Genomic DNA, 23215 nt, shown 5'->3' on the forward strand with positions numbered 1-23215 from the left:
GGAGCGTGGCGCGCGAATGCGGGGGGAGGGTGCTGCAAGGGGAAATTGAAAGCGGGGAGGGATAGGTAACCATCTGCCGAAGCAGACAGTGCGGGAACGTTAAGTCCTAACCGCCCTCCCCCCTCTCTTAATATAGTATATGGTACGTCCTGTGACACGGCGTAGCTCCACATGTCGTCCCAACACTTGAAGCACTGTTCTTCGGGAAAGTGAAACGTTGTCACAAGGTAGTCTTTGTGCGCTCGGTGATATCTTATCTCGCCGCTAAAAAAAAAGTGCTTTGTGCTGTTATTTGCGCAGATAGACCTCTAATATTCATAAAACTATGCCATGCTGGTAACAAAAGATCTGATTTTTGCTATTAAGGCTCGCATTTCTGCCAGTTTTGGCTAATCGCGACTGTGAGCATGAGTAATGATATGATGAAAAGAAGACACTCACAAAAATCCCCATACTCAGACCGGGATTTGAACCGGGATACTTGACTTTGTATCATGTATTATGCAGTCAAATAGGAGTCGTATTCAAGGGCGCACCGGGTCCGGGCCAATTTCGAAATTTGTTCTAGAATATTTTTTTCCAAAATGATATTAACATTGGTCGATTGGGTATCGTCTCTTTTTTTTTCCATGTTATGCACGAGCACAAATATCTAACTAAAATCACTATGAAATGAGACATCGTAGACTCTATATGGAGGAACCTTATCTACACATTAACTATTGCTATCACAATAACACCGGGAACATTAAGTTTTGTTCGAAATTGCTTATTGCTGGATAAAAATAACATATTAAACACATATTGAATACCTATATACATATAATATGTCGCAAAATAACGCAAATTTACCATTTTATATAATTTTAAAGTTTGTATTAAATTTTACATGTTGCACCAGTGGCGTATACTGAGTTAAAGGGTCTGGGCTATCTCTCACTATGATACATGGTCCTACGCTATGAATAGAAATCAAGTTGCCAACTCATAAGAAATCAGGTTGCCAACTCATAAGAAATCAGGTTGCCAACTCATAAGAAATCACGTTGCCAACTCATAAGAAATCAAGTTGCCAACTCATAGGAAATCAGGTTGCCAACTCATAGGAAATCAGGTTGCCAACTCATAGGAAATCAGGTTGCCAACTCACAAGAAATCAGGTTGCCAACTCCAGAATCACCATCATCATCTCACTGCTATGAATAATTCTATTTACAATTTCTGATAGGTTTTTATCCTGTATTTTATTCTCTAGACTTCAGGCTTCGCAGATATCGTACTTAGCCTACGCTCCTCTGTTGCACGTATTTTATAATTAATTTATTAGTTGTGGAGAACCACGGTGGCCTAGTCGGTAGGATGTCTGACTGCCAAGCGGGATACCCGGGTTCGATATCCTGTGTGAGTGGTAGGAAATTTTCCTGCCTTGTCCGTGAATAAAACAGCTCTAGGGTTCACCCAGCTTCAAATAAATGTTTACCTTGGAGGGTAAATGCTGCTGGAACGTGGTGCTCATCATATCATCTCTAAAAATGACTTAGATCGAGAATATTTTGTCACGTACCTTCACACACACACACACACACACACACCCTATGTGCCTTCATGGAACTTAACTTACCTACATGTAGTGGGGTTACAATGAAGCTATAATTTTGGTTACTTGCGCTTAAGCAACTCATATAATAGGAATATTAATTATATTCGCGGTGTTTTCACAGAATATGTTCAAATTGCATAAGCCCTATAAAAGCTCACGTAAAATACTAAATTTACGATTTTTTGCTGCTTAGTATGAAGGAAAAATGTGTTCAGGTTCAGTTTCAACATGTCTGATAAATAATTTGGATAACCGATCAATTACTATCGCGAAAAATAAAGTCATGCGAAATGTAACATTTGAGAATTTGTTTCATGGCATTCCTTGCATAGCTTTAAAACAAAAAAGAGTCAATAAAGAACAGAAAAGGTTATTTTTCAAATTCAGTTCTTCAGAATGTGTAAAAATGATGCTGCTTTTGTTGCTGTACGAATTATATTGTAGTTTCGTGTAATTTGGCAAAACTAGCCTCGCGACAGGCTAAGTTTGCAGCAGGTCTCGTGAATTAATCCGCGCGAGAACGGAGCTAAGCGTCTCCTGTGCCAGTCTTGCCCCAACCGCCGAACTGTTCATATCACAGACAGTGAGATAATCGACAGTATTGCAGCGGAACTATATTCTGCGCGCACGTTTGGGGCTTAAATATGCGAAAAGTTGCTGCAAAGTTAACCTGTCGCGGGGCTTAGCCAAATTTGGCACCTGGCTACACCAGTTTGTACAGACTTCCTTTGGTAAGAATGTTATATGGGATTATATTTGGTCTATTGCCTTGGGGTTTAGTCGGGTGATTCTCCTGTAGTTTAACATGGTGACAATGACCTTTTGTGAAGACACCCAAATGTAAACCTCCCTTCCGCGCTGACCATGGACTGGAATCTGCAGACAAGCGAGGCTCTGGCGTCTGGACTCGTACCCAGTACAATCCTCTGTGAGGCTTGGGTTCTGCCGTCCATGTATATCCATTCCTTCATCTATGTAATCGTATCACCATTCATTCTCGACTTCGAGATTACCAGCCTCCGTGTTGGAGTGGTTAGCACAACGGCAGAGGTTCCGGGTTTGAATTTCGGCCGGGCCATGAGTGTGTCCCTTCCAAAGGCGTCCGCAGGAATTTTTCTCAGGGGGGCAAGGTCATATCAACTTTTATTAGTATTGTTATTGTATTACTCCTTTTATTGTTGCTATTATTTTTGTTATTATTACCACCACCACTACTACTACTTATGTATTTAAAAATTACATACATTTGTGATTTCCATATTATGTATATACAGTTTGCATAACTGCATACTTAACATTAATTCATGTAGAACAAAAGCTGTTTCTTATAGTTATAATCAGTGTAAAATAGACTGCAAGCTTAAATGTAACCCTATTTCAAATAATAATAATAGTTGCTGTAACTTACGGTCTGTAAGTCACAGAAAATAATATATTTTGTTATAAAATATCGCTGCAATTACCATCCGAATTTAATTAACTCTTTCCAGAAATATCATGGGGGCAAGTGCCCCCCCGGGCTCCTTCCTGCGGATGTCCTTGGTCCCTTCATCAATTTTTTTCACATCACTCATTGTCTTATTGGCCTTTAGAATAAGTAGAACAAATTATATCAATGAATGGTGACAATGACACTACTGGGGGAATGCTTTGCGTAAAATTTTGCTATCTGAGAGGACACCATTCTTCTGCATTATCCCCCAATTTGAGCATGGATAGAAGATATATTTTGCTTTTTCTTCAGCTTCGCGTGTCACGTGACAGAGACGACATAGCCTCCTGGAAGCTAATTTCCTGGAACCCATTGCATTTACCTGAGCATCATGGTCGTACATTGTAAGTGCAACTGTCCCTTTTCTTCAGTAATGGTAATGAACGTTTTCAAGAAATCTCTGCCCTCCTCCTGAGAAGACCTTGATGGCTCGTATCTTTTCTAATACGTCATTTAAGTAGACATCACACACACACACACACACACACACACACACACATAGAGAAACAACGGCCGTAATTGTGGTCACCCGACCGTGGTTCCTTGTTCATCGACATCACTGTGTAGATTAGGGGTTGCCAGAGCAGTATATTTTGTGTACGAATCCATATAACAGTTCTCCGATTCTGTCTAGCTCGCATTTCAAACTATAGTCGCTATCATTTCTGTACAGAGTGCCAACAAACTTGCACAGCGTGTACAGGACATCAAGACAACCTTTCTTCATAACTGTTTGGTCCATTAAGGCTGGTTTACATCGGTCGAGTAAGCGGGAGAGTTACTGGGACGAGTTACTGGCTTGTCTGCTCGACTCGACCATTAGTTGGCGAGTAGCTGTTTACGCACTTTCTATTTTGACAATATGAACACGTCGCCGTAGTTGGCGATTTTTTTTAAAAAAGCTCTAGAATAGTTCACACACTTTTTCTTACGAGAAATGAATACAAAAATGCACTAGAACAAGTCTAGAAAGAAAAATAACTTGCTTGATTTTTCTATTTTCAATTGTTCTTGGTTGTACGTAGACCGTAAATTCTTTATTTTCAATTTTTACATCTCCTACGCCTCTACAAGTTTTATGTTGTCGGACTTGGATCACTTCCTTTTCATGGTGGAATTTTTTTAAAAATACAATTTCAATTAATATGAAAAATCACAACACTCTACCACCGCACATACTCTCCTCAGAAAACGTTTACATTGATCGAGTTTACGCGCGAGTGAAAATATCGATAGGAGAGGGAGCAACTCGGTCGAGTTGTTATCGTATGTTTTCCAACAGAAAAGTAAATAACAGTGGCAACCATGAATATGTATTACGTGGCTGCATACCTACAAGATACAAAACGCCGATTTTCGAGTTCTCATAGCTTTGATTTGATTTGATTTGGTGTTTTAAGTCCACTTTATGCAAAGTAAGGCTAATCGGGACTGGACCTACAGTTTAAAGTGGGATCCGAACCACTATGAGCCTCCACAGGGTATCGAACCCGGGATCCCTTGATTACAAGGCGGCGACGCTACCACTGCGCCATCGTCTCGTAGCTTTGAAACGAGGTTTTGACAAGGGGACGTTAGTAACATAAGACATGTTGCTTGTCTTAATGTTCTCTATACGCTGTGCAAGTATATATTTACACGTTGCCTGAAATATTATTTAGAAGACATACGTAGGCGGTGTGGTGATCACAACGCGTAACGTCAATCTTGTGAGGGATATATACAGTGTAATAAGGTGTGTTTTATACAGCGTATATTGATAGGTTGAATTGTATCTAGTGCAAATGTGCTGTATAAAGAAACAAATAGCCGGAGTACCAAGTGAGGTGAATGTACACTATGTCACAAGATGACGACGAGACATGCATTAATACGTTATCACTGCGCAATCGCGAAAGTTCTAGGTTTCTTACTTTCACAACTATTCAATTAACATGTAAGAGCTCGTGCCAATTTACAACCTTGTTAATTTATTTTAAGTTACACGAAGAGTAAAATCTTCAGCTACTAAAGCAAAATATTAGCATCTTAAAGTATGGTTCCGTATAAAATTATTAAATTACATGTATTCCAATAATAATAATGTGTCAGTGTTGAACGTGCTGCCCTCTTCATTTTACTTTCTCGTAAACGACCTTAAAAATAAGAACAGCCTGATATGTATTGAATTGATCTCTAAAGACGTTAATGTGAACTCTAAATCAATACGTGCGGCTTACAGGGTGCTCATAAAATCTGAAACCGTTGGAAGTATTGTTTTCTGACATGCAGTAACCATACGCAACTGGCTGGATGACGTTTTCAGGAGGTTGGAATCTGAAAAGAGGCTCCTGTGTTACGGTCACTTGACCTTAACCCAATGGACATTTGCCATATGTGGAATTTTGAAACATGATGTCAAAATCGGACGTCTGGATCATCTTCGGAAAACGATAACCACTGCAACGGCTTCACTGGATCCTCACATTTTGAAGAGGATCCAAAGAAACCTGTTCAGACTATATGGAGAACCTTTTTCAAAAGGGAAAATGTTCCGTTCATCATATTTCCTATTGGTTACAGACTTTAAGACCACCCTGTATATCAAAGTAACTCCTGATCAACTTTCAAAACATCACATGCAGTAAATATGCAATGGACTTCAAAAAGTGTGGAAGTCATGTGATCAGCACCACTCTCTGGCCACTTTTACTGTCCAGGATGGCCCCCAGGTATACTGGCGTCAAGATTTCTGAAACCTCGGAAAATCTGTGTTTGCCATTCACAAGACTGTATATCATGGAAAGGCCTTTTCCGAATTCGCCTTCCTTCTGCCGATAGAGCGCGCACAGCGTTTACACCACCAGATGTTTTGTCCAGGCCCGCTTCGTGAGGCCCTCAAGAACACGCCTCCTCCGGTACACGGGCAGTTAGTGATTGACAGGTCGTAAAACCCTTGTCATTTCTTTTCTCAGACATGTCCTAGGTTTTGCTGTTCGGGTCGATTGGCATCTTCATTGTCAAAAGCTGATCTTACCATTTCGTGTCAAAATTCCAGACGATAATATAGAGTCCTGCAGCAACAATATGTGGCTTGTAACATACATAATTGTGGAAGCTTCTCTTCAACGAATGAGTTCCAGTAGACTACTATTTGACCTCCGGGGCGAGGTAGTTAGCACAGCGCGCTACGACAGCAGGGGTCCCGGGTTCGAATCCCGAGTAAGACATGGATGTTTATGTTCTGAATGTGAATGTTAAAAAATATGGAACTGAGTAAATACTGATATATGAGAATAGCAGAGAAAATATGACATCGGACTGCCACGTAGTAAACCCAGGTTTCGATTCTCAGTGTGAATGATTTCTAGCGGAAAATTTTCCAACATTATCCTTGCATAAAACCGACTCTGTGAATGTATTTGATCTATTTTTATAAAACTTTCACTGATACGCAATATATGCACTAATTTAATCAAACTTGCATATTTTAATTAATAGGATTAGGTCTAAAGCAAAATATGGCCATTTAATACCATGTGGTCCAAAAAGATAATAATTGAGAAAATGGTCAACTTTTTCTATTTATATAGCCTATAATTTTGTTGTTGTAACCCCTATGCAAGGGTAGTATTTTCCTTTACATGACTTCGTTTAAAAATTGCGGCCCTGTTTGACTTATGATTTGCGGCATTTTTAGCCTTTGTAGACAGTTGCGGTAATTATGATAACTCGTCTAAGGAAAATGATAGCTTGGGTAAAAAAACATTGTTTTCAGTACATTTCAAGCTACATTGTATGTTTCGTGTATTTTTTCAACATATTGATTTTGACCAAAATTCAAAGTTTAGGATATTTTTGTTAGGGAAGTTATGTAATATCAGAGTATTTCGGCTGAATTACTGTTATAGCTCTTTGATCGTTTCTTGATTCTCTTTTTCAAAATTTTGAGCCCAGATGTCTCCGATCGGGGAGCTAAAAAAATTGATATTTACAGCGTAAAGATTACTCTATGAGAGGTACCTGTGAAACAAAAAATTCCAGATTGATATTTCATGGATAACAAACCTACAACAGGGGAGGGATTGGTCAAAAACAGGCATTTTACATTATTATTTACAAAGAAATGTTTGCTTTTTAATAATCATGTAATTAGAATTATTGTGTTTATTAATTACATCATGCGAATGGCATAATAAGTCCGTTAGTAGTGTTACGAATTAAATTTTCCTTTTTCTTTATCCCATTAGTTATGAAGAACTTCATCCCGGCTCGACAAATGTCACAAGGTCTTTCAAACTAAAAAATAGACTGCTTTATGCCAAATTTAAGTCAGATTACGTGTCAGTAAGCAGTTTTTTACCTGTTTAGACCACTACTTCAACTGCGACATTTGTCCGAATGGGAAGTTTACCGATTCTGGCCTATGTTAACTTATTCTTTATAGAATTACAACAAAATTGGTTGCTTTGTTATTTTATTGTAATTTTGAAAAATCCAATTATGTATAAAAAGATGTTTTGTTACTATAATTAACTACTTGTATTTGAAAGAAATTGGTAAAGCCACCAACCTGCATTATGCAATGTGTTTTGAAGGCATATTGGTGGGTGGGTGGTGGGTGGCTCTTTACATATTCACAGTCTCGGTTATTTATAGAGGCGATGCAAATCGTCTCTATGCACTCTATGCTCCCACGTAGTTATATAGTAGAATTCCTTGTACTTAGATGCACCCCATGCAGTGGGAGAGCCCACATTCCTCACCCTCTCCTCCGGGAATCGAACGGCAGTCAAGCTCTCCTATCGATGGTCTTTATCCTCCCAAAACTAATTTCCGAAATAAATTATGACCGATTTTGAATCAGGTGCAACACAAACAACATTGGAGATATTGAATCGGAAGAGAAAACCCGATTTGCAGGTTGTAAACTTATATTGGCTCCCGAGCGTTCGTGTATATAAATACACCCCCCCCCCATTTTTTATAATTCTCTAGGCACTGAATTAATAATGGAGGTTAGTATATTGAATCTCTCACCCGAAATTCATTATAAAATTTTAAAATGAATCCTTAATGATTTATTGATTTGGTGTTTTAAGTCCACTTTATGCACAGTAAGGCTAATCGAGACTGGGCCAGGCATGGAACCCGGGATCCCTTGATTACAAGGCGACGACGCTACCACTGCGCCATCGAGGATGCTCAGTTTTTAATGGGGATGTAATTCAAATTATTAATAGACTATTACAAAAGCCTCCCCGCTATTTATTCCATCCTGTTTAATGATTACGAAGGATTGTTGTTTCAGTTTAGCATCTAGAAGGATTCGAACAGGTGTACCAGCCAGATTAAATCGGCGTTATCTTCCAACGTTTTGAGCACATACATAGCAACATCATCTCATCCCTGAAGATGAGATCAATGTATACGATGGAAGCTAACGTCGATTGACGTCGCCAGGAAAGCTACAACTCTTATGTAGAAGGGTGGAAATACAAACGAGTTGGATGAGATAATTGAGGAAATTAATGAATGATAAGTCTGATGAGATGGAGGCCAAAAAAAATATGTACATAAGAAGATAAAGTGTCTACTGGCAAGAGCTAAATATAATAAGATATTAGATGGAAAATAAAATAATTGATTTAGTAATAATTAGAGATTATTGTAAGCGTAAAAAATTGATGAATGAAAAATATGTTTAATAAGTTATGATTAGGGTGCGGATTTATAGGCAATTTTTTCTATCTATCTATCAATCAATCAATCATATGTTTTGTCACTGCTGTTTACCTACTAACTATTCATACTGTGCTTCAAAAGCTGCTTACTTTTAGGGATATTTGATATCGAAGCAACACGCGACACGTGTCTCTTCGTAACTGGCTCTCAGTAATAAACGCAATCAACCATTCAGCTTGTGTTGTCTGTTGCTTGTGTGTCCCTAGGACTGAGTTCTTTTTCATACCGCCCATCGTGTCGCCCTGGCCTGTTGTTCGCGCATGCACAGTGAATATTTTGCTTTAGACGGCGTGAAATATCCGTGTCGCTTGATTGAACGCAGGTTTGTGTGACATGTTATCCTATAGCTGTGTGAAACGTTGTGACAGGAACTGTTAATTTAAAGGAATGCCATTTCTCATTGTACATTGCATGAAATGAAACTGTGTATTTTCAGAATGTTGAAATTACTAAAGGACAGGGGTTCGAGGCTGAGAGCTTGAGTATAAATTCCTCGTAAGTTGGGGTAGTTGAAGTGTTTGTTTAATCGGGTTGGCCTGGATCTCAGGATACCAAGAATATAATGTTGAGGATTGCTCGCACTGCCCTAAGTCCTAGCCTGGCTACCTTAGTAATATTAGACGAACATTGATTGGATTGTTCTCTAGACGAACCAGTATCTTTTTATCTTCGTAGGCTATATTAAAAACAGTAACTACTATATTCAAGGTCTGGTGTTCAAATTTCCTGCCGATCGGAAGTATTCTGGTGGGAAATAAATATTTACAGTCTAACTTATAAACAGTGGGTGGATTTTCTTTACACCTGCCATGAGATGGGTTGATGCCCCGACTACTGGAGAGGGATAGAGGAGTTTCTAGGAACGCAAACCCTTTCCGAAAATAAAATGGTCGCTACGCTGCGCCACTGTTATTGTTGTTAGTTTTAGGACAGTTTTGCCATTCGCCGGCTTTACTGATCTTCAAATTTAACAGGTATTATTTATATATTTTATTCAATTTCTGTTATTTAGCGTCATTTTTTAGCCAACTTTGGCTAATCGCGATGATGATGAAGGGACGCCACCAAGGTCTAGTATATTATTGTTGTTGTTGTTTTATTTAATGAGTTTTAATTGTTTCATCATTTCACAATTTGTAATATGTAAATATCATAAACCATTGCATAAGAAGAAAGTATCGAAAGACACGCATAAAATGTCGGTGCTTAGTAGTGCGGGGGAAAGGGAGGCACCAAACGACAATCCTGCCCAGCGACTGATCTATGGGGCTGGCGTCTTGTTTCAACTCTTGAACCTCGGAAAACTGAATTCGCCTGAATATGTGAAATGACGGCGCACAGGTTCACAGTTGACACTTACGATTCATCTTTATGATTGTAATTTCGATTATGATAATCTGTAAATAATGAAGTAGATAAATAACGTTCAGGTATGTTTGAAGTAGTCGAGACCCAGAGTATGAAATACTAATAAAAAAAATGAAACCTGCAGAAATGAGGTAACGGCGAGGAAGAAGAAAGATCATCCGCGTTAGATGTAGTGAAACAGCAGTATTTGTTGGTGTTTACCATAAATGTGGAAGTACTGCGCAATTAACATAAAATTTCTTGCCCGATCATTAAGCCATACCATAGAGGTGTACCATTAAAATTCCTTTGAATTATTATTACTTTTCAAACAATGTATTTATATTTATTTATTTCGTCTTCTTTTACATGGCGAAGTTAAGGCTGTGGAGCCTTTTCTTCCACTTGACCATGTTTACAAAAAAAATTGAATATGAAATAATTAAAATATTGAAAGAGAAAGAAATAAAAAAATATAAAATCAAAAGCTGCTTACTTTTAGGGATACTTCATATCGAAGCAACACGCGACAAGCGACACGTGTCTCTTGGTAACTGGCTCTCAGTAATAAACGCAATCAACCATTCAGCTTGTGTTGTCTGTTGCTTGTGTGTCCCTAGGACTGAGTTCTTTTTCATACCGTCCATCGTGTCGTCCTGGCCTGTTGTTCGCGCATGCACAGTGAAATTTTTGCTTTAGACGGTGTGAAATATCTGTGTCGCTTGAGGATTTCACCAATTGAACGCAGGCTGTGTGAGACGTTGCTGTTGATGGGATTGTTCTCTAGAGGTATGTGTCGCTTGTCACTTCGGTCTGCAGCTACATTGAGAAACGTTGCTGTTGACAGGCTCGTTCCCAAGCGACACGGAACATTCACATCAAGCAACAAGAGCCTATTCAGTTTAAAGCAAAACATGCACGAACAACAAACCGAGTCGACATGATACACGATATTGAGAGAAAGTCACAGTCCGAGCGACATGCGACACGAGTAGCTTCTTTCAGTCATGAACAAGCTTTGAAGATGTAATTGAATTCATTGTCACTCGCCCTCTTAGGGAGAACTTACACCGAAGCGACAAGCAACATATGTCGCTTGGGAATGAGCCAATCAGCAGCAACGTTTCACACCATAGCTGCATGACAGGCAGCACATGCCTACGCTCGATTGGTGAAATTCTCAAGCGACACGTGTCGCCGGTCACTTGTCGTTCCGGTGTGTTTTCTCCCTCCATCACGATTAATGTATTCACATAATATCGAAAGTAAAATATTAATGAAACTAGAATTAAAAAATTTGCAAGATGTAGGTTCCATTATTATAACATAACATTACATATAGTATAATTGAATGTGCAGTGAATTATATTTAAAATTTAAATATCTACCTTCAGCATAGTTGTCTTACCTCTTTATGAAATAGATCGGTGTTCTCTAAATGTGAATGTATTGCCCAAGCGTGTTCTTTGTATAGACACAAATTGTATTTTTAAAATTCGTTGAAGTTAATGTGACTATAATTGAAATTATATTCAGAGATCGAGACGAAAACGAGAGAGCGTTTACATAACTTGGGACAAGAACAAGATTTAGAGTTTGAAAGAGTACCCGACTGTCTCACATCCTTTCGCAGTAATTTCTGTAGGGCCCCCCAAGGCACTTATCTAGAAATACACCGAACCAATTGTGTCAGGAATAATAATAATAATATGATGTTTAAGTTAAAATTATATTATTATCACATAAATAGGTAAAAAGATCGGATAACAGCAAGTATTCATTATCTAGCTTACCTGTAGTTAAGATCGGCATAATTTGTATAAAAAACAAGTGCCCTGGCAAAAAAATTCATTTCAAAATGATGAAGAATTGAATATTTATTGAATAAAAGAGAATGTTAGATCCGGTTAGCGAAAAGTAAAGTTACTGATTAATATTTTATGCATATTGTTATAAATAGTAGCGTGCAAGCATAAATCTTTGGTAATTGGTACTGTCCTTCTAAGCCCCCTAATTCCAATCTTTCTTCCAATAAGTTCAAAGAGTGGGCCTCCTCGATGGCGCAGTGGTATCGTCGTTGCCTTGTAATCAAGGAATCCCGGGTTGGATACCCGGTGGATGCAAGTAGTGGTTCGAATCTCACTTTAAGCTGTAAGTCCAGTCCCGATTAGCCTTTCTGTGCAAAAAGTGGACTTAGAAACAACAATCAATCAATAAGTTCAAAGGAAATTATAACCATCGATTCTGTAATAAATGCTACACAAATATATTTTCATTATTTAATTTTTGCACTTGGTAAGTATTTCTTAGGGAGGGGTCCGGACCCCTCCCCAAATAAGTCCTTCAGTTTCCTCGATGAAATTAGTAGTAATTATCTCGCCTTGTATTCAAGGGGTCTCAGGTTCGATCCCCGGTAGAACTACACAATGGTCTGGATCCCACTGTATCCTGTAGCCCCAGTCCCGATTACCCTATTTGAGCATGTAATTGACTTACAAATTTAATTTTGCTATAATTTATGTAAGATTCAATTGGGACAGTCTCTGTATTAATGTATTTATTCTTTTGGAAAATAGAAATAAGACAAATGAAATACAATGAAAAAACAGTCGGCTGAAGGAAATCAACTTTGGATTTTCCGAAATGGTCGGAGCACGGTCAAAAGCCGCCCCCAAGGGAAAAGACGAAGCCAAGGGTAGAAGAAGAAGTAATCCAAGCCACGCCCACAGTAGTAAAACCTGGTCAGAGTCATCTATCGGCAGACGGCTGAACTTGTAGGACTTGAACATAACCCCGCCAGCCGATGGCCAGCCCCGCTATGGCTCAAATAAAGCCATTCTCAAAGGTGTTTGAAAATGCATATCAATGTTTGCAATGGCGTATTGTCACAATGGGCCTCTCAATTTGAAAAATAAAAAAAATCAGTTTACTCAGGAAGGATGCAAGAAAGGCTTGCAAGGTTAAATTTTTACAGTAACTTAGAATCGGGCTGTATACGCCGATCCAAAAACTGAGATATTTGACAGCTAATATCTATTAAAATATGGAAGTGATAAAAAACATTCGATAATCACTGTTAAGATTCATCCTTTCTGATCAATTCACCACAAAGCTCATTCAAATGCCTCAAATAGTTTTCGAGTAAAAGTGTTCTGAATGAAGGTCTGTTTTTCCGCTGCCCATGATATGGCCTCTTAAACTGGCAGCAGTAGCGCCACTGCTTGCAGACTAGGGTTTCAAATACGTTGGTGGATCTTTGCCTAAATAGAGGAGGCTGGGTGAACCCCAAAGCCGGTCATTGCTGGAAAACTTTCCACTAAAAATCACCCAGCTCTGACATAAGATATGAGAAGAATGAATAATAGAGAATATAGGAATATAAATAATGTATAAAACAGAAAATAGCAAAACTGTCAGTTATTTCGTAAATATGCAGCGTGGAATCAAGTATAAACAATTCGCACCACCAATAATGCAAAAGCATGCATGTCCGTTTGATCCTTAGTGTAACCAATTGTCAAGTCACGTCCCATTCCGGACAGGAACACATTTTGGGATGAGTCAGGCTGCGTTAAAGTAAACCGCCACTTCCTGGAACAATGTCGTTCCACTAGATGCTAAAACCATCGGTCGTTTAGTGTTCTCCATAGTCCGTTAACTTATCTGAGCATCTTCATGGTCGCCGAGACGAGACAAGCAGTGAGCTGAAGGGAATAGGAAGGTGAGTCAGTCTGATTCGACCTCCAGAGTCAGAGATTTTCCCACGGTCTTTCCAGTGGGCGGTTTCGCTTTCCTCGCCGCTCGTCTTCAAGTCTTCAATCTTCCGACTCGCTCCGTACCTCTTCCCTCATTGTTGCCAGGATTAGGGAAACAATCAAGGTGCTTGCCTGTCGTCCCTTGATCTTTCTTGCAGCAATCGCATGCAGAGGTCCCTTATTAAGGTGATCTTATACCCTGGAGAAAATTTACTTTCCTCGTCGTCAAGCCCTTGTTAGCTTATGGAGTAAGTTTGGTCACGATTATCTTGAGAACCGGTTGACAAAAACTTTTCTAATTTTACCTGAGTATTTAGAAATGATGATTCTAGAGAACCACTGCTTGATATTTTCATTAACTGCATCAGCGTCCCGGAAATTAATTAATTAATTTTACTCTTCAAATATAGGTTTTTTTCCACTTTATTGGCAGGGCAACCCTGCTGCTCACAAATGTATGTGTAGTGGTATCAACATCAAGACTTCAACATAATTGCAGAAAATATCTAGAGCCTCATAGTCAAGAGGATCTTTCGATCTTTTCGGACAAGTCAGTCTTGTTGGAACCAGAGGCGTCGTCACTGTGTGGGCAAAGGTGGCTCTGTCCACAGTGAAATAGTCTTAGCTTATCCAAATAGTCTACAAGAGAAACTTTCAGAATAATTTATAGTGGAGAAAAAATCACACACGCGCACATAGAGAGAAAAAGAAACAATGTGACATAGAGAGGTAAGGAGAGGTAGTAAGGATGCGAGAAAGGAAGAGATAGATGGAGAAACATGGGAATAAAAATGGTTGAAGAAAAGAGAGAAAGGACAAAGAAAGAACGCCAAAGAGGAACAGAATAAAGGAGAAATACAGAGAAGAGAAGACAGAGAGGGAAAGAAGGAATTTTAGCAGCCACAACCACGGAAGCAGAGCCTGCCGGAAGCCTATCCACCCAAACAAATCTGGCGACATCACCGATTGGAACAGCACAAAGTAAATATGTCACGTCAATGTTAATGACTTTTTTTACTATAGGCTTAAGCCAAATACAGGGAAGCAGCTCTCTATAAGCACAAACGTATACAAACACACACACACACACACACACACACATTTAAACAGGTGTAATTTGCCACAAAATAAACAAGTGGAAGTAAAACCATGCAATCTTTTTTCTTGTTGTTCAAACCAAACACGTTTCCCACCTCGGTAGCTGAGTGCGTTGAGTGTTCCACTTACAATCTCGCTACCAAAGATTCTAGGTGCGAGATCTATAGTTAGGGCATGTGTGTTACTTTCTAAATGGCCCTCCGCCAATTTCATCTATTCTTCGCTCATCTCCATCGTTAGAATTAGCCCAAAGAGGCAAAAAATAAAAGCGACATAATATTAGACAAGCACACAGGACAAGTTTGAATGAATTAATGAGTTACAATTAATTGTGCGTCAGCACATATATCTATTTTGCATCTTTCACCCTGTACGGGGAGAGAACTTCTTACCAAAAACCCTCACTTACTTTTTGATTGATTGATTTTTTAATTACTTACAACTAACTAACTAACTCTCTAGCCTTCTTAAACCCGAAGGTTCATGGCTGCAGCAACACAAGCCTTCCATCTGTCCCTATCTTGAGCAAGATATATATACTCTTTTCCATCCCTACCGATTTCCCTTAGGTCCATCTCAACGTTGTCCCTCCATCTTCGTCTTGGCCTTCCTACAGGTCTCTTACCATCAGGTTTCCCAATAAGAATCCTGTAAACTCCTCTTTCCTCTCCCATTCGTGCCACATGGCCTGCCCACCTAAGTCTTCTTGATTTAATTATTATTCTAAAAATATCTGGACATGAATACAAATTATGTAGTTCTAAATTATGTAACCTTCTCCACTCACCTGTCTCCTCATCCCTTTTAGGTCCAAAGATTTTCCTAAGGATCTTATTTTCAAATACTCTCAATTTATGTTCCTCTTTCAATGTAAGGGACCAAGTTTCACATCCATATAATACTACAGGCAAAATTACTGTTTTGTATATTTTAACTTTTAGTTTCTTAGATATTAAACGAGAAGACAAAAGTTTATGAAGAGAGAAGTAACATACATTTCCTGAATTAAGCCTACTTTTTATTTCCTCTTTAATATAATTTTCATTTGTTAATATTACTCCTAAGTATTTGAATTTGGAAACTGGTTCAAACAAGTTGTTATCAATAATTAGATTTTGATTATTACCTAACACTTGGTTTCGGCCTGTAAGCATATATTTAGTTTTATCTTTGTTAACTTCCAAACTTATCTCTTTAGCAGTTTTGAAAAATATTTTAGCATTATTCTTAATTGTATTCACATCATCCCTCAGTAAGTTTACATCATCTGCATATGCTAACAACTGAGTCACACCATTTAATTTTAGCCCTTCTTTAGTTTCTTTTACCTTCCTTACAGCATATTCTAAGGCAAAATTAAAGAGCAATGGAGTAATAACTATTACTACCATTGCCTCCTTGTACAGTCACGGACACTTCTGGGTTGTAACGATACCATTAGCTTTCAATGGGATTGTTACAACCCAGAAGTGTCCGTGACTGTAACAACTAAAACTATACTATCTCAGAGGATAAAATCTCCATACTGAGGCTGAAATATAACGACAAACACAGGACAACACGGCCCCATAGAGGATTATACTGGCCGTAGGTCCAGGCACCAGAGCCTCGTTGCCCTGCAAGCGTGCAGGCACCGGGATGTACTACGTGAGTGTTTCATGTTTGTGTGAACCATCTAAGGGCCGAATCCGACGGAACTGGATTTCCAGTTAGTTGGCGCCGAACTGGCTACCTGCCCGGATGTGATGGCTGGCTGCTGGACTGGTTTTGAGGAATAGCACATGTTCTAATTGCTACTGGCTTACCTCGACTGGATTCTGTGGAACAGACAATCAGAGCAAAGTTTGGCCATGTGAAGATAATCTGTGAGTTTGCAAAAGAGGGTTTCTTGTCTGTGGTTTCCGAGTGTTGGCTGTTTTTGTTGTTTATTAATATTTAAGTATTTACGCAAAGCGATGAGATGTGTACGTGACAAATATGATTAGCCGAAAATAACAATCCTTATTATTATAAGTGAGTGAAGTGACTATTAAATGATTGATTTTGTTTTCTTTGTTTGAATGAATGCTGCGAATCTCGTGTATGAATATGCACACCCGAGTTCATTAAAAAGCTTGTTCGGTACGCATTGATCACCATATTTTTTTCGAGCCAATTTCTAGCCCATACTTTTCTTTTTAATTTTTAATAAAAGCAGAAAGCAGTAATTTTTCCTACAATCTTTTGTCAAATTGCTCATCCATCTCTACAGATTGTCTGCTCTGCGCAATGTCTTATGGGAACAAAAGAGTATCGACACGTACGCAACAACTATCGTGTGAGGCGAAAACTATCAAATGGGTAGCCAGTCCAACGCCAACTAGGGCATTCCTACTGGAAATCCAGTTCCATGTGAGTCGGGCTTAAGATATTCCTGAATATTTGGGTACACCTGTCATTCCACATCCTGTCATCAAATTTGGAAGTTACAACTGTAGTTTTCCTTTTGTTTGTTGGCGAAATTCGAATTAGCCTTGATTGTTGTCCTCATTTTGGTATTACTCATACCGTAACTGTCATTCCGCCAGTTGATGTTGCTAAGATGGATCCGTAATGAAAGTCTAAGCATCCCCAGTGACTAAGCCTCCGCCGGTCAAAGGCAGAAACTGATTCACTTCGCAGATGTGGAGCATCCGCCAAGGTGTTCTTGCGCGTGGGCGGTTCTGCTGGGATGAGTGCGCGGAACGACAGGCCCAACTGCTTCGAAGCCGTTAATTCAGGTAAAATGCTAATCAGTGTTCGTTTTCAAAACGAAAATCATAGCCTAAACGTAGCTTTCGTCACTGTTCGTGCATTGTTAAGAACATCCAAAAGTATAACCCTTTGTTGCATAGGTGTACAGAACGCTACAAATGCAATGCTACCAATTAGCCATTCCTATTTGCATTTCCCCTTTCCCTTAAATACTGCGTGTTTATAACAAGGGAAAGCATTGTATTGGCCCTTTTTCAGTTTTCAGTGCTCAGTGGCGGCGATAGGATTAATCATCTGGGGGTGCTGTGGGGGTGCGGAATAAAATTTAGAGGGTGCGATGTTGAAAATAAAGAAAGCATGAAATATGCATGCATGTTTTAGCAGAGGCGCAACCACGAATTTTTGTTGGGGGGGGGGGGCGGGGCAAGTACCAGGAAAAACCTGCCAATAAAAATAATAATAACAATGACATTATTATTATTAGTAGTAGTAGTATCAAATACCTTATTATTCTCGTAAATCACGCAAAAAGGGGAGAAGTCGGTGCTAAAGCGTTTGTGTTGGACAAGCGATTTGAAATATTTTTTCAATACGTTCAATTTCACATTAGCTAATAATTGAAAACAAGCACACAAACTGTATTTTAGAAAGACAGAACATGCATGACTAATATAATTGTTTTATACATATAACATGCATAACTTTCATGTCCAACATGTGTTTTACACATATACAACATTGAGTGACGTAAAAAATAACAAAATATATAGGCTATGCAACATGTTAACACTAAATTGTGTACGTATTCAAAGTCTCTTTAATAAACATATAACATATTATTTAAATCCATTACATAATCAATCCGCCTCATAACAAATCAACAGCAAAAATTATATAAATCTCCAAGATGTGCTCCCTTCAGGGAATGTATTCCCTGATGAGAGCAATGTATGTGCTCGAAACATTGGAAGCCAACATAGACTTAACCTGACTGGTAACACGAGAACACTTGTTGGAATCACGTCGCAGGAAAGCTACAATTCCGAGTAGGTTAACTGTCGTTTGGGATCAATACTTAAACTTGAGACTTAAATAGACCACTAAATAACATGTAATATGTAATAGATTTACTGCCACGCAGCTTAACATACAACTTCCACAATGAACACCTCCATATTTCAACAAAAACATAAACAAAAGCATAACGATATTTCAGACTTAACAGAATTGAGATTGATACTTGATACAGAATGATGCATATTGTTCTACCTCAGTGCCTTATTTAGAGAAACTCTACGTACAGAAATTTATAATTCTAGAAGTTTGTAATCATGGTAGTTGCCGGAAATTTTTGTAGGGGGAGTTAGTTCGTTGGCATAAGATTGAATATTAGAAATAATGGAAATTACTGTATAATATTAATATAAACTCCTACTAATAATACTATTATTGTTGTTGCCAATTATTATTATTATATGTAGTAGAGGATCTTTTCGAAGGTCATAACTTGAAATGTAAATATCTTACTCTCACAATATTGTTCCGCGTCTTGCATGTTTTATCCCTGTAATTTTGTAAGTTTATGTCTTAGTGCTGTATTCGATTGTATACTGTGTTCAGCACTTAAAATAAACTATTATTATTATTATTATTATTATTACTACTATAATTATATCTTTGGGAAGAGGCTGCTGGTAGATCCAAATGATGCGACTATTGTCATACCTAGATTTCATACAGTTAATATTACCGAAACAAACAATTATTCACTTATTCTATTTTGTTATTAACTTTTACACTTCTCGTTTTTGGAAAACTGAAGAATGTAACATTATATCTTCTAGGCAACTTACCCGCCAATTCCTCATTGTTTCTGACGGCGCTAGACCAGTCGCTCTCAACCTTTTCCAGTCCGGGATCCACCTTGATGGATATTACACTTCATGGGATCCATAAGCATGGGCGCCAGCAGAATTACTTGTAGGGGTGTGCACCCAGTTTATAATCATATTGTTGCTAACATCGAGTACTTTAAGAAGCCCTGTTTTTCACTTGCTTGAACATATTACACATACGTACTTCCTTCTAGAAATAATAGCAGACTGCCAAACAAAGACCTCAATCAGGGAACAGCTAAGAGTAAGAGAATGGGGGAAAGCGAAATACATCCACGTTGTGAGACAAAATGAAAGAGGCGCGCTGGCATGGTTCAGATTAGGGGGATGGAAACAATTAAGAAAGAGAAACGAAGCAGGGGAAACGATATGTCCTTTGTGCGAAGAGGAGGAGGCGGACAAGCATATCCTACTGAACTGCCCTTCTACACGTGACCTAAGGGACAAATGGATGAAAAACTTAACAGGGAGGGAGGTGATAGAAGTGGTAGACGACAGAATGAGGATAAAGGAAGCGGGGCAGCAAGTGGGGAAATCCCTGCAAGAAGTAAGAGAACGGCGGGGGAAAGCTATTAGGGAAGGCAGCGAAATGAGAGTCATGCTCCAGACGAGCCATCTTTATAGTGTAAGTGTGTGTAAAGCAAAATGTATGCGTGTTTTGGTGAGAGTGCAGGAAAAGAGAAGTGGGTCGAGGAAGAAGGAAGAAAGACTGGAAGAAGAACTGTCGAGGGAGGGGAAGAATGTGTCTATAGGGGACAAAGTAAGAGACAGCTTAAAAGAAAACTAAATGTAACAAAATAGTGTAGAAAAATCAAAACTATGTAGTGCGTACAGCCTATGGCTCGCACAAAAAGAAAAATAAATCAAATAATCAAATCTAGAAAGTATTATTGCAGCAATAACAAAAAGAGCACAAATTCCAATATGTAATTTACTAACTAACTAACTCTCTAGCCTTCTTAAACCCGAAGGTTCATGGCTGCAGCAACACAGGCCTTCCATCTGTCCCTATCTTGAGCAAGATCTATATACTCTTTTCCATCCCTACCGATTTCCCTTAGGTCCATCTCGACGTTGTCCCTCCATCTTCGTCTTGGCCTTCCTACAGGTCTCTTACCATCAGGTTTCCCAACAAGAATCCTGTAAACTCCTCTTTCCTCTCCCATTCGTGCCACATGGCCTGCCCACCTAAGTCTTCTTGACTTAATTATTATTCTAATAATATCTGGACATGAATACAAATTATGTAGTTCTAAATTATGTAACCTTCTCCACTCACCTGTCTCCTCATCCCTTTTAGGTCCAAAGATTTTCCTAAGGATCCCATTTTCAAATACTCTCAATTTATGTTCCTCTTTCAATGTAAGGGACCAAGTTTCACACCCATATAATACTACAGGCAAAATTACGGTTTTGTATATTTTAACTTTCAGTTTCTTAGATATTAAACGAGAAGACAAAAGTTTATGAAGAGAGAAGTAACATGCATTTCCTGAATTAAGCCTACTTTTTATTTCCTCTTTAATATAATTTTCATTTGTTAATATTACTCCTAAGTATTTGAATTTGGAAACTGGTTCAAACGAGTTGTTATCAATAATTAAATTTTGATTATTACCTAACACTTGTTTTCGGCCTGTAAGCATATATTTAGTTTTCTCTTTATTAACTTCCAAACCTATCTCTTTAGCAGTTTTGAAAAATATTTTAGCATTATTCTTAATTGTATTCACATCATCCCCCAGTAAGTCTACATCATCTGCATATGCTAACAACTGAGTCACACCATTTAATTTTAGTCCTTCTTTAGTTTCGTTTACCTTCCTAACAGCATATTCTAAGGCAAAATTAAAGAGCAATGGAGATAATGCATCTCCTTGTTTTAACCCATCATGAATTGTAAATTTGTCATACATATTAATACCCACACGAATTTTACTTTCTGTTTCACTGGTGCATATTTTTATCATACTAACAAGCTTCTTAGGTATTCCAAACTCTACTAATATATTATATAATTTATCTCTTTTGACCGAATCATATGCTTTTTTGAAATCAATGAATAGCTGATGGACATTTTGATTATATTCCCACTTTTTTTCAAGTGTCTGTCTGATGTGAAAAATTTGATCTGTAGTTGATCTGTTGCGTTTAAATCCACATTGATAATCACCTATAATTTCATTAGCATATGGGGTTAGTCTTGTTAAAAGAATGTTAGATAATATTTTATATGTTGTTGAGAGTAGAGAAATTCCACGGTAATTATTGCAGTTCACTTTATCACCTTTTTTAAACACAGGAACAATTATGGATTCTTTCCACTGTTGAGGGATTTCTTCTTTATTCCATATTAAACAAATTAATTTATGAATTTGACATATTAATGAATTTCCACCATATTTAATTAACTCAGCTGGTATTAAATCAATGCCAGGTGCTTTGTTATTCTTTAGCCTTTTAATAGCATCTTTAACTTCAGTCAAGTTAGGTTCTGGAACTAAAGGTTCTGCTGTGTGCACTTCATTTACTTCTGATTTATCTCCTACATGAACATTTAAAAGGTCATTAAAGTAGTTCTTCCATCTATTTAGAATATCGCTTGGGTCAGCTAGAAAATCACCGTCTTTATCTTTTATCAAGTTTACTTTAGGTTGCCACCCCTTTCTAAACTCATTTACACCTTTATATAAATCTCGGATATTTTTATTTTTGCTGTTTGTTTCAATTTCGTTAATTTTGCTTTTCAAGTAATCTCTTTTTTTACTTCTAAACGTGCGGTTAACTTCTCGCTTTATTCTATTATAATTGTTTAGATTTGTATCATCAGAGTTATTTAACCACCTAAGTCTAGCCTGATTTCTTATTTCTATTAGATTATGACATTCATTATCAAACCATGGCTTACTTTTTCTCGGTTTATGGTATCCTATACTTTCTTTAGCTGCTGATTCTATTGCATTACGTATGTGCTCCCAATTCTTATTTACGTCTGTTTCATTTATATTTTCATCATCATTTAAATCCTGCAAAACATCAAATCTATTTGACAGTTTAATTTGGTAATCTTTCTTAATTCTTTCATCAGTAAACTTTCCTGTATCAAATTTTAGAACTTTTAGATTTTGTTGCTTATGATTTATCACTGAGAGTCTTTCTCTTAATTTAGCAATTACTAAATAATGGTCACTGGCACAGTCAGCACCTCTATGTGCACGAATGTTAATTATACTAGTATGCCTTCTCTTATCAATGAGAATATGATCTATCTGATTATGAGTTTTACCATCTGGAGAAGACCAGGTATATTTATGGATATCTTTATGTTTAAAAGTGGTACTTTTCACAATTAAATTCTTTGAGGTTGCAAAAGTAATCAATCTTATACCATTATCATTACTTAATTCATGAAGACTTTCTTTACCAATGGTGGGTTTAAATGTCTCTTCTTTGCCAATCTGTGCATTACAATCACCTAACAGAATTTTCATATCATACTGAGAAAATTTATCAAAGACCTGTTCTAACTCTGTATAAAAATCATCTTTAGTATTATCATCTTTATCTTCCG

The 23215-nt window shown here is 37.9% G+C and overlaps 1 long non-coding RNA gene across 1 annotated transcript in view; it reads left to right on the forward strand.

Moving 5' to 3' along the window:
• Positions 1–23215, forward strand: part of LOC145985673 (uncharacterized) — a 678988-nt gene that overhangs the window by 374498 nt on the left and 281275 nt on the right. The window lies entirely within an intron of this gene.

Source organism: Lepisma saccharinum, chromosome 3 (genome assembly GCF_977018435.1).
Source record: "Lepisma saccharinum chromosome 3, izLepSacc3.1, whole genome shotgun sequence".
NCBI lineage: Eukaryota > Metazoa > Arthropoda > Insecta > Zygentoma > Lepismatidae > Lepisma > Lepisma saccharinum.